The 14,768-nt window shown below is 41.0% G+C and overlaps 1 long non-coding RNA gene across 1 annotated transcript; it reads left to right on the top strand.

Moving 5' to 3' along the window:
- The first annotated feature begins 8,084 nt into the window (after nucleotides 1-8,084).
- Nucleotides 8,085-12,507, top strand: LOC109313752. Its single transcript, XR_002102137.1, has 3 exons — nucleotides 8,085-8,184; nucleotides 11,095-11,097; nucleotides 12,498-12,507. It is a non-coding gene; the product is annotated as an uncharacterized LOC109313752 (long non-coding RNA).
- Nucleotides 12,508-14,768: the final 2,261 nt, after the last annotated feature.

Raw genomic sequence — 14,768 nt, 5'->3', positions numbered from 1 at the left:
CATAGCAGACAAAGATGTGAAATAAGTAGAGGGAGAAATTTCATTCATCTCAACATTTGTTAGAGTCATGCCCCACAATGTGGCCCCAACACTTGCCTGGTACTACTTACAGTAGTAGCACAGAAGTGTTATCCCACAAAATCAATTGGGTAAGTTATATACTGTTCTTTTTTTTTTCCCAGTAGGAGCGCTTCTCTTTTCAGCAGATGGCAGTATATATCTCACTACAACGGCAAGCCACAAACTATCATTCAAATACTAATAGATTCTGTACAGTGGTGGTATGCTGTATATATTTTTTCCAGCAAGATATATAACATATGTTTTCTTTCATTTTCTTTCTTTTTTTTTTTTAAATGTGCTTGTCTGAAGCCACTAGAATTTTTATAGAAGTTGAGCATTGCTCCGTGCTCTTTCCTGAGGTCTGATTTAACTAGCTGTTCAATTCAGAAGAAGGGAGAAATGTGGGATTCAGCTGATAAGCCCATCTTTTTCCCAGTGACAGCTCTCAGCACAGATGTCCATGTGTCTTTGAATTCAAAGGGGACGATGATTCCAGTTGTAATAGTTGAACAGCAGAAGTTAGAAATTAGAAAACTTTTTATCAGGGTCCCCCAATCTTGATGGCGGTCATTCCTCACATATTCATATTTTATCAACTTTGTCTTTGGTATTTTTTTTCTTTTGTTAAGAGAAATAGAAGTTGCACAGCAAATTACCTTGAGGAACAGAATAATCTCCCCAAAACCCTGTTCAGTCCATGGTGTGCATTGGTCAATGTGAAGGCAACCATTAAGCCCACTGGGGTGGAAGCCCATTAAAATGAGTTTACTGTGCCAAAGCACATCTCCAGTACTTTACGATGAAGTCAACCCACCCCTGAATAGCATGTAGGGAGGAGCTTTCTTCCAGCCATTGACCAGATTTTACTGTCTATATTTAACTTGCCTTGTTGATGCAAGAATTTCGTTTATTGGGAGCTGCTTTGTGGTGATATTGCATCAGTGGTTCTCAACCTTGTTAGACTCGAGGCACCCCTCAGCATATGTCAAGTCTCAGTTTTCACTCATTTTTTGATGACAGAAAAATAATAGAGCAATGCTTCCATTGGAAAGATGTTAGAAAGTTCACAACAGGTCAAAATGTCTTAGCAGTACAGATTTCCATTTGCAATCTCTGGGACCATCCTGTGAATCATGTGTTCACATCTAGCAGTGCTACCATTGTGCAGGACTCTGCAGCCTCCTGGAAAGGATCTCAAAGCACCCAAGAGTGCCATGCTATCCTGGTTGAGAATCACTGTATTAGATAGAGGAGTTTTGAGCTGCAGAAGGACGGTCAATTTTATTTGAGTATTTAGCTGCTCCATAATTCGTTTGTGAAAATATAGCTTAGGTACAGACATTCAAAAAGCCAGAGTTGGAATCAGTTTAAATTAAGCAGTTTTCTGTAAGAGGAATAGTTTCGATTGGTAATGAATGGAGCACACACTCATCCTTTGGTGGTGGTGGAGCGTACAAATCTTAGACCCGGTTCCACCATTTTTAAACTAGTTTGTGTGCCAAACTTCTGTTATGGGTATAGACTAATTTTGTGTGCCGGACTTCCATTCTGTTATAAGTATAGACAAGTTTCCAATTACTTTTATTGGTAAAAGTGTAATGGTTGTACCTGGCCATAGATACTTAAGTGACATAGACACTTGCTGGTCACACTGATGCACGCTCTGAATTCTTTACTACAAGGTCCTGTGGCTAGAAATAATTAGATTCCTGCATATCTTCCATATGGTATTAGGATACATAATCAGCCTTACCAGCTGACTGAGGAAGAGTGTGTAAAGGAGAGGGGAAAGAAAACATTCGTTTAACCGAGTGACCTTTTTACTTTGGAGCAAATTTGCAGTTCACATTTCCTTTTTGCAACTAGTAATGAAGATTATTTCCTTATTTATTGTGGATATGCTGTGTCAGAATTGCATGTTAATGTAATGTTGGAGGATAGCTTGCTATTGCAGCGACTAACTGTTGACAGACCCTGTATAGTTTGCAATAACGTGTTCCAGTGTGAATGTAGCCACTCCACAGTTAAAATAGCTTCCAGCTATAAAACTTCACCTACATTTATTTTTCCTCCTCTTCTATGTTCTCTAAACATCTTATCACTTGAGAACTTGCATGTCATACCTCATCTATTGCCTAGAGACTCTCAGATAGATAAATAAGTTACTGCAAACTTAACCCATCCGTTCCAAATACATTCACTGGAATCCGATTACTGCTTCTCTCCTCGCTGCACTCAACTGGTACCACCTACCCAAATATTAATTCTGCTCATTTATACTTTATGATGCATATAATACTATAAAGTCAGCATAATAAGATATTAGGAAATGAGTAAAGCCTGCAGTTTGATCCTCTGTACAACTAAAAATACATCTGGGCATTGGAAGACACACTTGTTAATGCCGGCACCGTATAGCAAATGCATGGATGTTTACATTTACAATCTTTTAGGCACTATTTGCACTTCAGTAATTCTGTGTCATCACTGTAGTCAGACAGATCATTCCACTTCCTCTTATTGAAATGATTCTTCTGCTTCAGAGAGATATCGTGCTATCAGAAAATGTAAAGAATTCGACACAAGTGGATGATCTCTGGAACTGTTTCTTCTGTAGTCTTTATAGCACTGTTAATGTACGTCAGCACATTGCATTATTCATTAGAAAAATAAGGTCAAGGTTGGTATAAGTCAGTAGCCAGCATACTGAATGAAGAATAAGACAGCAGAGGGAACTGTGGGCTCTTGAGGGGTGCGGCATTCAAAAGCGTGTAGCATTGGCCTAAGCACTGTCATTGAAGTCAGCGGGGACAAGTCTTCATCTCTTGCAAATTGTCATATTTCCATTGAAAAGAATGCATCAAGCAACAAATCTTCCCCCAGATGAGCAGAGTCCACACAGAACTGAGTGCTTTTGACAGTCCTACTCTATGATTTGGCTCTGAGAATTTCCACATTTTTTTTCTTGTATTAAAAAGCCTTTTTCTTTTTTTTTTTTTTTCTTTTTTTAAATTAGTTTCTGGTGCATGTGAAGTGGTTGAATGCCACTGGAATGCACTTTTAACTCCCATTTTAATAAAGTGGCTTCTGCATATAAACCCTCATTTATCCAAATTATGTCTTTTGTTTTGTTCTTGTTGCAGTGAATCTCTGTTTGCCATCATTAGCATTCCTTGCTTTGGTTTAGATTCACCCAGATGTTGGTAAGCAGCCCTGTATTTATGGATTACTTTCTGTTGAATGGCTCTTTTCCAATGAGCTCATCTAAGAGGGAGGCTACATAATAGGGAAAAGACACCTATGCAAGTGAAATGCCGTGGTGACAAGCATTGTGTTGTTTTCTGGCAAAATGTGATATATTAATTTGCATGCTACACACCAGCTTATGAAGAACTGAAGTCATAATTTCAAAGAAGATGAAAGCAACCACAATTGACAACTTCCTGCAAGATCACTTTAATCCTTTGCTATTATCAGCTGCGAATGCAAAAGAGAAAACATGTCACTGGTGAATGAATGAATAGTATTGAAGTCAGCTGCCTTTTTAACTCCAGAACATGTTGCTTTTTGTTACTTGTCAATATGCTTAACAAAGTTTTCTTGGATTTTTCTTTTTTAAGGGCAGCAGGGGCAGAACCTGGGAGCTCTGGCTCAAGCCATCTCGACCTTGGCTAAAATAACTTGTTCTGCTCGAGAAGCTTGTAGCAGTTCATCAACCTGCTGGTGACCCACAAATGTAAGAGAAGAAATAGGGATGTATTTGGCAGCCATGTCGGGTGGGCATCTCAAGACCAGATGAGGGGCCAGATCGTGACTCCCAGATTAATATTCTGGTTCCCTTTCCATCCCTCTACAACAACTCTGTTCCATGCAGGAAAGGATTTGCTATTGGTCTATACCTCCTTTGATATTTTCTAGGAGCCTTAGTCAAGGACCAGATTCCCAGTAGAATAGGAAAAGATGATCTGTACCCCACAGCATTCATCTAAATTCACAGCCTAAATTTATCTTGTTTCCCTTCAACAAAGCATAATGCGAGTGACAATCTTCCCTCACTATACCGATTCCTCCCCCTTCCAAAAATATTTGCTTCCTTTTACTTCTGCTAGTTACAGTGAACAAACACAAACATCCATCACCATTAGAAGGTCATTCTTCAGTTAAGTGCCATCTACAAAATGCCCCAGCTCTTGTGATGGAAACAGGCATTATTGCTCTCAAAGTATAATCTTTCATTTTGCACTTCTTCATTTCAGTGACACTCTCTGAGCACAGAGTAGCATGATAACAACAAACTGAGAAAAAAAATAAAAATAAAAATTCAGGAAGGGGTTTTTTTTTCCTCAAAGTCTGGGGCACTCATGCACAACCTGATGAAGTTCATGGGAATCTTCCCATTTGACGTCAGAAGCCTTTGGATCATATCCCTACCTTAGTGTTTGTGAAAGACTCTGAATGATTAAAATGCAGAGATGACATACATAGGTAGGTTTGTGATACTTCCATAAAGTAGGCATAACCTGCCATGGAGGCAGAAGGATGGGGCTGTAACATGACAAACATCCAAAAGGATGTTCGTCTTTAATCATATTCCTCCTTATACTCTCCCATCGCTTGCTTTACCGCTACAAGACAGGCCAGTAGTCCCTGTGGCACACAGCTGGCACCACTATTTAAAGGGTCTTTAAACTGTTGGGTAAGAAGTACAGCTCCACCTGGGCCAAATTCAATTTTGCCCCATGTCAGGAAACCAGCCATATTCCCAAAGGGTGAATTTGCCTTTTCAAGATTACCCATGGCAGAGCCAACAATTGGTAATGGAGATTTGAGTCCCTTGTGTCATGACAATTGCATATAGGAACTCTTTTAAAGAGCTTTAGACAGACATGCTGTACTATGTGCATCAGAAACTTTGCCATCAAGGATAAAACAAGGGAAATAAATTACATTACCTTTTTATGGGGTTATCATGAATAGCCTGTTAAATAATAAAATCCAGGTACATTTTGAAGGAACAAAAGAAAAGGAGCGTGAAAAAGCATATCTCTGTTTGCAGCTTCACCATGGGGAAATCTAACTTATGTTTGCTTAGATTAACTATAAGAAAAGACCTTGAAAATGAGACAGTCTTTGTTGCACTAGTCCTATTTAATCCATACATGACTGGATTGTGATAAGTATTGTACCTGGTCGGTTTATAGACTTCCTTCTCTATTGCTCCCACTTCTAAAGAGGAAAGGCTTATCCTCTATCTTGGGAATAGGCAGAGAAATAATAAGGATGAACTTGAAAAGTCACGCAGCTTTGGGGCCACTTGTCTTTCAAGCAGGAAATCCTCCTGGAGTATTCTTGTCTCACAAAATGTAGGCACGGCTGCATGCGTAGGCAAAGCTTGGTGGGAAAGGATGCATGGAGCCATTTGTGCGTGCGGGCTCAGGGTCAGCGCATGTTATACATTCAGCACGCTGTGGCTGGTCCAGGATATGGGTTTGATACCCCTCTCATCTGGAGGGTCTAGCTCTTCAGCTTAACCAGTAGAGGATTGTGCTTCTGGTTGCGAAGGTCATATTCGCTTTTGCTGGCCAACCTGGGAGTTACCAGTAGGTACTTCATGACAGCGATATCCCATCAGGTGCCGGAAGAGACATGGTTGTGCTTCAGCTCCTCTTCCACTCAGGGTAAGACGACAACCTCTGCAGCAGGATTAAGTGAGGATGTGCACTATCAGAAAGATAAGGTGTTGGCTCCTCTCTCTAGTGGGCAGTGCGCCCGAGGAAGCTCATGACGTGTTGCTGTGTCTCCGCCCGCAGCCCAGCATGGGAGACTGCCTTCATGTACCAAGGAAATTAGTTTGGAGATGTCAAGCTGTTGTTTCAAAATGAACAGTGCAGAAATTGTGCTGAAGAACAAGAATGGAGAACAAGCCAAGATCGTTCAACAATTAGGCTTTTCTCTCTTGTCCTATACCTTCCTCTCAAGCATGTCCTGGAAGCAGACAATTTTAACACCTTAGGCATCTATGTGCCATCATATCTCCTATTAGACTACCACTACTCGAATATCAGATCTCAGCTGGTGTAACTCAGCAGCGCTGCAGTGGGCTTAGAAATACCTCAATAGCACCAGTAATCTATTAGAAATGTTAACACTTATTGTTGGTTTGCTTTAAAGGAAGTCAAACTGATACTGCTACACCCCTTCTCCCTCATTGGTCTCAAGGAGAATCAAGAGTAAAAAGCCTAACCTTTTTTTCTTATTGTAAATCTGTTATATTTACTATGAGTTAAACTCTTTTTTTTCCTTTTTGCACATAGCTGCTAATGTCTTGTTGTCAAACGAAGGCAACAGGTTAAAAAAAGAAAGCCTAAATTGGTTATTTGTGTAAGTTCTTGGGAAGTTTTGCAAAGTGAAATCAGGAAAATGCTCATTTCCATCACACTCAGCCTGACAATTGACTTATGCTAATCTACTGCTATCCAGTTGTTTTGGATCTTATAATTTGCATTCAGAATAATTAAGAGGGGATGAATTCTTTCAGCAGGGATTGTATTTATGGAATAAATTGTATTGTACCCTAGTGGAGTTTATTTTGAAGTTTACTCTGCCTCCGTTTCAAATTAAAGAGATGGAGAAGTCCTGCAGTTATGACAGTGACACGGGAAATATGGGGTCAGTTCCATGAGGAAGATTTGGGGGAATTTATTTTGTCACATTAAGTCTCATTTCCCTCTTTCTTACATACTTTCTTTACTTGTCTTGTGTACTTATAGTGTAAGTTTTCAGGATAGTAGCACTCTCTTACTATATGCAACATAGATGACCATGCTGATTTTGGTCCCATTCTTGTGAAGACATAATGTTACGTCCTATCACACCGATCCAGAAAAGCACTTAAATGTTTGGGTAATTTAACAAGAGGTAAGGATTTTTGGGGGTGATATCTTTTATTGGATCAAGTGTACAGTTGAGATGAAGTTAGATAAGCTTTCAAATGCAAAACGTTCTTCTTCAGGTTAATTTTAACCACACAAATTATTCTGCTGCTTTCTACAGGACAACTTGCATTCTTAAGTTTCATAGTTTCTAGGGTCAGAAGGGACCTGAGCAGATTGAGTCCGACCCCCCCCGCCATGGCAGGAAAGAGTACTGGGGTCAAACGACCCCAGCAAGGTGTACATCTAGCCTCCTCTTAAAGCCCCCCAGGGTAGGGGCCAGCACCACTTCTCTTGGAAGTTGGTTCCAGACCCTAGCCGCCCTGACCAGGAAGTAGCGCCTCCTGATGTCTAGTTTGAATCTACTCTCTGTCAACTTATGGCCGTTATTCCTGGTCACTCCTGGCAGTGCTCGGGGGAACAGGGACTCCCCCAGTGCCTGCTGGTCCCCCCTGACTAGTTTGTAACAGGCCACTAGATCCCCCCTCAGCCTTCTCGTGTGGAGGCTGAGCAGGTTCAGGTCCCGTAGCCTCTCCTCGTAGTTAAGTATATGTGTTAAGTTATTTCTTACATTGGGACCTTGAGCTTCCACGGGACAGCTCACAGAGTACAGAATTAAGTGGGAGCATTTGTTTTGCACACTGTCAGTAATTCACAAGCTGTTCTGTGTTAAAATGCACAGAAATTCAGTATGTCCACATAGTCATGCTGACATAGAACAAATCTACTCCAACTTACATTTCTGTACAGGCAGTCCTCGGACTTGCATCACAATTAGTTTCTGAAAACTGTCTTAACTCGAAACGTTGCAACTTGGAACCGACTTTCCCATAGGAAATGATGTTATAAATGGGGGTCCGGTTCCTGAACCAAGACCCAATACCTTATTTTCACCTAAATAACCAACATTTTGTACTCAATCAATTATAGATGAGTAATATAGTTACATGAATGCATTTATGTTGTAAATAGCAATCATATTGGTTGGGAAGGACTTCTTTGAGGTGACTTTGCTGGACTTTTTGAAGGCACTTAATTGGACATTTGAAAGATGCTTGGCTAGAGTCTTCTCAGGAGTCTTGATTGCAGGTTTTTCTGGAGTCTTGTCTGCTTTCTTAAAGCAAGTGTCCAAGGAAGTTTTGAAAGATGTTCTCCAGGAAGATGGGCGACGCAGCAAACTTCTTCGCTGGTGTGGCGTGGCGTCGGATCAAACACTGTGAAGTTGAAACGGGCATCAGAAAGTCGAAACACAGTGTCAATGTATAAATGTCAAGAGTGCGAAACACTGTAACTTGAAACATTGCAAGTCGAGGACTGCCTGGACATTAAAAACAGAAAAGTAAAATAACACAAGTCATGCCATCAGTAAGGGTGGTACCAGGAATAAAAATGCATGGCGCTCAAATGGAACTTTTCATTCAACACCGCTGTCGGCATCATTACCTTTCAGTCTTAATACTGAAATTCAGTATTTAGTGTTCTATCAGGTTGGCTATAACTGCCTTCAACGTTAGGGACATTCGCCTTTCTACAAATACCACTACATGCTTTGGTAATGAATTTGAGTGAAAAGAAAAGCCTGCATTTGCTTTGGCCCTCGAGGCTGTATCAAAGAATTGTTCCATCTAAGCAAATTCTCTACCTGCCAGTATTGGTAAAGAACAAAGACATCTTGTATTGTTTAGCAGGAAAGATACACTGATGTATTTTATAATGCAGCAATTGTTTTAGTGTTCCACGGTTATACTCCGGGATATGAATGTGGACAGCATGAATACATTTTCATGATGCTGAATTTGATTCTTCAGCTTCTTGGGGGAAAGAGGTTGAAATTGCATATCCTCAGTGAATGAGGGAATCACAACTGACACGTTGCTGTATTGTATGATCTAGTAAATGAAAGAGGCATGAGGAAGCTGGGCTGTGAAAGGAAAATGCATAATTATCCCACACGAAAAGGGAGGTGCTGTGTCTAGTATCTGATTTTCTTTTCCACGCTTGCTTGCATCTCTAGCACCTAATGTATTTTGGTTGTATTTTGTCTAAATATATAGTGAGCTGTACAAGTGAGGAATTGACCTTCAAGGTTTCTTCAGAAGACATTTCATGTTCATGCCCCTACTATGCTGAGCAAAGTTACAGCCATGCTGCCTTTGCAGAGGAGGAAGGATAATTAATGGAAACCAGTAGATTTATAACATGAACAGCAAGTACTGACCATGACTTTCACAGAAAGAAGTGACATGATTTTTCCCCCATGTCAAATTTTGATTTAGAAACTGGAGAGGCTTAAACAGAATTATTCTTTCAAAACTTTCAACAGTTTCAATGGGAATAGATGAACTTGTAGGGAGTTTGTGCTCAAAAACCCCTCAGATGTCCACTGTAAAGCGTCTTTTAACCTAACAAGGAGGAAAGGGATAGTGTCTTTTAACCTAACAAGGAGGAAAGGGACTAGTTTGAATCAGGGCTGTCCAGTTGGTACTTGTGGGCAGCTCCTGGGCTCCCAATCCAGGTATTGCTCCCCCTTCACAATCTTACTACCACTGCGACCAGGATATTCAGGTTTTCCTTCACTCCTCCATCTTCTGCTGCTTCCCCAATCCTGGGAGTGGGGTGGGATGGGCTGGGGCAGGATAGGAAACCTTATGTTGTGTGTGGCCCAGGGGGCATGTATAGTCGGGATGCTCTGAGCCACTCAGAAGTTGGATAGTCCTGATTTAAATGATGGCCACTCTGTATGAGTGTGAAGACAGAAGGAAGATAAAAATATGTGGTTCCCAAACTCTTTGTTTCCTGTGATGGCATTATGGTCATGCCATGTAAAAGACTGTGGATCATTTAAACAGTGGTTCTGCTGCATAGAAACTTCTCATTCCCTAGATGGGGAATAGTGCCGCATATAAAATCTGCATTGTAAACCTCATTTCAGATGCTTCTTTCCAGGAAAAAAAACTAAAACCTTTGCAGCAAGTATTAGAGAAGGTGACAGTTCTGTCTTAACACATTAGAGAAGCTAAAAACAGTGAAAGCACTCAACAGTGACAGAACACAACCCTTCAACCATTCCTGCTGAGAAAGGAAGAGGACAGGAACAGGATTAGCATTGCCAGGCAATTCATCTGGGCAAGAATCTTTCCTTCCTTCAAGAAGAGACAGGGAAGTCTGGAAAGAAACAGTGGAAATAGGAGTCTTCCTAAAGGTTTCAACAAGCTTGGATCAGATCCTAATGGGAGTTTATACACATGCTCTGAGAGTGGTAGGGAGTGCTTTAATTAAAGCAGCTCTAATTAAAGTGCCTGGAGTATCACGTGCATCAGTGTCCCCGCCCTGAAAAATGGTGACGGGGTTGTTTTAACTAAAGCTCATCAAATGAGCTTCCCCCACTGCCATTTTTCAGTGCAGGGATGCTGATGCATGTGATGCTGGAGTCTGCTGGAGCACAGGATTTACCACACTCCAGCAGACTCGACTAATTAGAGAGCATCAGAACAGCTTTGCTACAAGTGTATAGGTGCCCAAAGTTACTGGTGTGATTATGAACCACACACAAGTTGGGACCCTTATTCATCTCCTCCTGGGACAAGTCACTAGGGACAGATTGGAGATACCTGTTAATGAGTGGCAACGTTTTTTGATCATAACCCCTAACTCTTCACAATTTGGGAGTCAGTCAATGAGTAAACTCTGCATTGATATTTTCCCAACCACTGTGTAAAGAAAACCATTTTTATTCTCCTAGTCCTCTTTTATTTTACTGTATCACTGCTTGATCTTATTTTAGCATCCTTGGAGAAGAGTCTTATATGCTGTATTTGTGTTGCATGTGATGATTGCTACTGACCACACCAGACTTCCTAATTCATTTTTGCTCCAGTTTCCAATAGAAGCATTGTGCATGTCCACACGAGCGTGCACACGAGGTATGCGGCGTCACAGACCCATCTGCCGCACCACAAACTGCACGTGTCATATATGCAGGAGTTTGCTGTGTTGCTAATTTGCAGCACTGTAGGTTTTGTTTTTGTTTTTTTTACACTGGGAGATCCTGGTGTCAAAAAAAGCTGTGCCTGAAAAAAGCAGAGCGGTGCACATGGAGGCAGTGTACACCACCCAGAATTGGAGTCTGGCCAGCCAGAGCCATGCTCCAGTCCTGTGTGCCAAATGGCCACCACAGGGGCCATGGGTGGCCCCTAGGACTCCAGGTAAGGCTTCTGGCCCCAGCTTCGCCTACTGCACCCAGGGCAACTTGCTGCATGCCAGAGCACATGTGCACGAGCCTTCCCCAGGGACAAGTAACAGCGACACAGCTATTGATTTTAAGAATAAATTGTTCTGTCTAAGGTTGGCCCATCCAGTAGATCTCATTGCGAATTTAATTGCTTGTGAAACACTGGCTTTGAAATCTTCAACTGTGGCCCTGTCACAAACCCAGAGACTGGGGTAGCATAGAGTGATGCTACCCCGGGAATTTAGACAAGGGGCGAGCTTATGACTCTGAGAGGCTTTGCCCATTTCCTGCCACTGCCTGTTCTCATGCCATCCACACCCATTACAATATATTTCTTCAAAGAGCAGTGCCTGTATGGTATGGAAAAGAATTAACTGTGTGTAAAAGCACCGTCTTGTGATTCTCTACCGCAGCACCCTTGTGTTCTCCTGGCTGGCAGGTTAGGTATGGTTTCAATTTGTTCTTTTCTCTTGGAGAACCTTTTACCAAAAAAAAAAAAAAGACTGATTGCATCTATGCCCCACCAAAAAGTGCTTGATGTTGTTAAAATTAAGAGGTATTAACTAGTTGGATCTATCATGTTCTGCTATGCTATGTATATTAATGCAGTTTCAACTTGATATTGCTATATGAAATCAATAGTGATTTAGTGCTGATCTCATGGGCCTGTGGTAGAATAACAGAGCTGCATTTCTTACGGTATTGACAAACTTTACTAAGTTCTCCTTACGTAGTTTGTTCCCGTGGAGCTCCCTTTTATAAATGTTCATTTTAAGAGCCACAGCTTACCGTGTTGGCTACCAGGTTAAAAAAAAAAAAAGGGGGGCTCGATTCTTTTCACACTGAAACTAGAATTGGATATGAGTAGTTATGGTAAAGTCATTAAATTTAAAGTCTTTAAAAATCTGAGAAGAGAATGAAGCTCTTATTGTGCTGGGGTTAATTTGCAACTTGTCCATATTTGATACCGCAGTATTACTTTTGAGTTCAGCATAAAGCTATTTTTTCTCCCCGTCATTTCTGATAAACATTGTGCATCACATTTCTTCAGGTGTCTGATCTCACTCCCACTAATGTCACTAGACTCTCACTGACTTAACAAGTCATTACAAGGGGGTGAAATCTGTCTGTCCTAGGTATTTCTCATAGCTGGGGCTCAGGTACTATGATCAGCTTTGTATCCCATAGGTAAAAATACAGATTTCTGGCTGTAGATGGGAGAGGCTTGATCAAGCAGAGGTATAAACTGAGCAATTCCGTGTTTTGGGCAGCAGCAGTGCAAACTGCAGCCCAATTGCTGGTGGTGGCACGGGGGCTGGTAAAATAGCAGCAGCTACTGCATTTTTTGACCCCTATGCCACTAAGTCGAGAGTGCCCCAGACTCAACTCCCATCCCTTAGTTACGTTCCTGTGACTAAGACTTGTCATCATATAAAATGTCATTATGAATGTGAGTGAAGGGTTCTGGATGTTTTGTGTCCTTCTTGTCATGGGACTGGAGAAGGAGATATCCCAGAGAAGCGGCTCTACACCAAATGGCCCAGGAAGCGAGATGACCTGTAGCAAAGCATTTGCTTTGATTCTTGAATAGGCCAGTCACTTTACACTTGCAAAACATCTGCAAGAAAGTGGGTGTTGGCTCCTTGGTTTTCATAATTCTTAAAAATTCTCTTCTCAGCCCAGGATTTGGAGGGGTGATGATATAATATCAGATAATTCCAGTTTGCTGTGATGTTCATGAATCAGGAAGGTCGTAGAGGTGAATGCGAAATTCAGATCTGATTCTAGGTCTTGAGATGTCCTCCTTGTTTGTCCCTCCACTTGATAGAAACCACCCCCATAGACCTTGGTTTCTGGTCTAGCCTCTTGTAAAGGCAGAAGGCAGCTACAAAACGTGGTTCATGACCTGGGTTTGGATTCTGAGCAGCACCCTATACACAGACAAAAATGCTGCCCACAGGGATTTAGTTTAGGTCCATCACTATTCATCAAGTTCGGGGCTGTACAGTAGTTTCTGTAGGTTGCAATACTAAAAATTTACCCAATGACGCTAGGTTAGTTTGAAGAAGGTTTTTTTTCTTCATTGAAACAAAGTCAAACAAGTTTTCAGAACTTCCCTGGACTCCATTTCTCAGATTCCTGACTTTACTAGAAGTTTATTGACTGGGCAGAGGGAAGACTTCAGCCTTAGGGCAACCAATCTTCTCTAGAAATTCCCTAAGGTCTTAACCTAAGTGCTCGGGCGGATAGTTGAAAGTCACATCTCAAAGAGTGGAACAGATCTTCCCAGGAAGAAAGAGATTGTACAGTTTTAGTATCCCAGTAAAATAAAAAATAAAAAAGTTGTCCAATGAGAGTTATTTAAAAGTTACAGAAGCCAGAGGCCTAGATTAATTTAATTATTGAATTCATCAGTGAAATATCGAGACCAAAACTGAAGCCTTTGGCAACGCTTTTTTTTTTTTTTTTGAAAAATTGCAGAGGACGTGGGAGAGATCAGAGGATTTTCAAGTGACCCTTTTATTAGCTGCTGCCACATAGTTTAGAAAGGATAAGGGAACATTGATTAACGCCTATCTTTAATTGTGTTGAAGTAATTAGAAACACTGATATGGGAAAAATTTATTCCACAGTCAGAAATGTACCCCGTGATCATTAGGATGGAGTAAGAAGGGAGGCACCATGCATGAATTATTAGTAGCATTATTTACACCGATAAAATAAGACTGTTGCTTCTTCCTTCTCAGTTGCATGATAGCCATACTCTTCCTCACATCAACTTCTACAGTGTCTGGATCTAAGTCGATTTTAGACTAATAAAGACATTCTTATCCTCTCACAAACTAAAATCTAATATTGTGAATGGATTTGTGTGAGCTAATTGCTGTATCCTTCTGAAGTCTAAATGAAGACAGCAGGACCTTCCAAGGGCACAGAGGTCAGTCTTTGTGTATCCAATTGGAGCATTGGCACCTACGTTTATAAAAAGGCTAAAGAGGGAATGCAATGAGCTACAACAAATAGTGGTTGATTCATTTTTCTGTGTCTGATTGTGATAGTTCCACTATTAAGGAGGGTGCCATTCATGACTTCGTAACAAAGTTTTGGTGAACATCAATGAGGTCACCAGCTCCTTGCACTGTAGGATGAATTCTAGCAGTAGGACCTGAAAGGGCAGAATCTGAACCAGAAATCTTGGAAGACAGTCTGTATTTGCAGAACTGGACAAAATATTTCCAGTTATTTTCCTGGCCTTTGAATCTGTAGAGCTCATAAAGAACAACCTAAGGCACAGAACACAAATCATGTGGAATATTGTTTTCCAGAGTGCAATTAAAATATAGTAACCTATTATTATGAAAGGCATTTTAATTATAAAGGAAAAGGTTAAAATAACAAAGGTGCCCAACTACTAAAAAATTCATCATGCTTGACCGCTATTCATTATTGCACACTGAATGACTAGCTAGAAAACCAAGCAATATTGGGGGAGGAGGGAGGTTTACATTTGGAGCAGTGAATAAAAAGGCTTTTAAATTTAA

This window comes from Crocodylus porosus, unplaced genomic scaffold (assembly GCF_001723895.1).
Source record: "Crocodylus porosus isolate Cpor-Errol unplaced genomic scaffold, CroPor_comp1, whole genome shotgun sequence".
Lineage (NCBI taxonomy): Eukaryota > Metazoa > Chordata > Crocodylia > Crocodylidae > Crocodylus > Crocodylus porosus.
The sequence above is the reverse complement of the archived record's forward strand: the minus strand, read 5'-3'. Positions and strand labels throughout refer to the sequence as shown.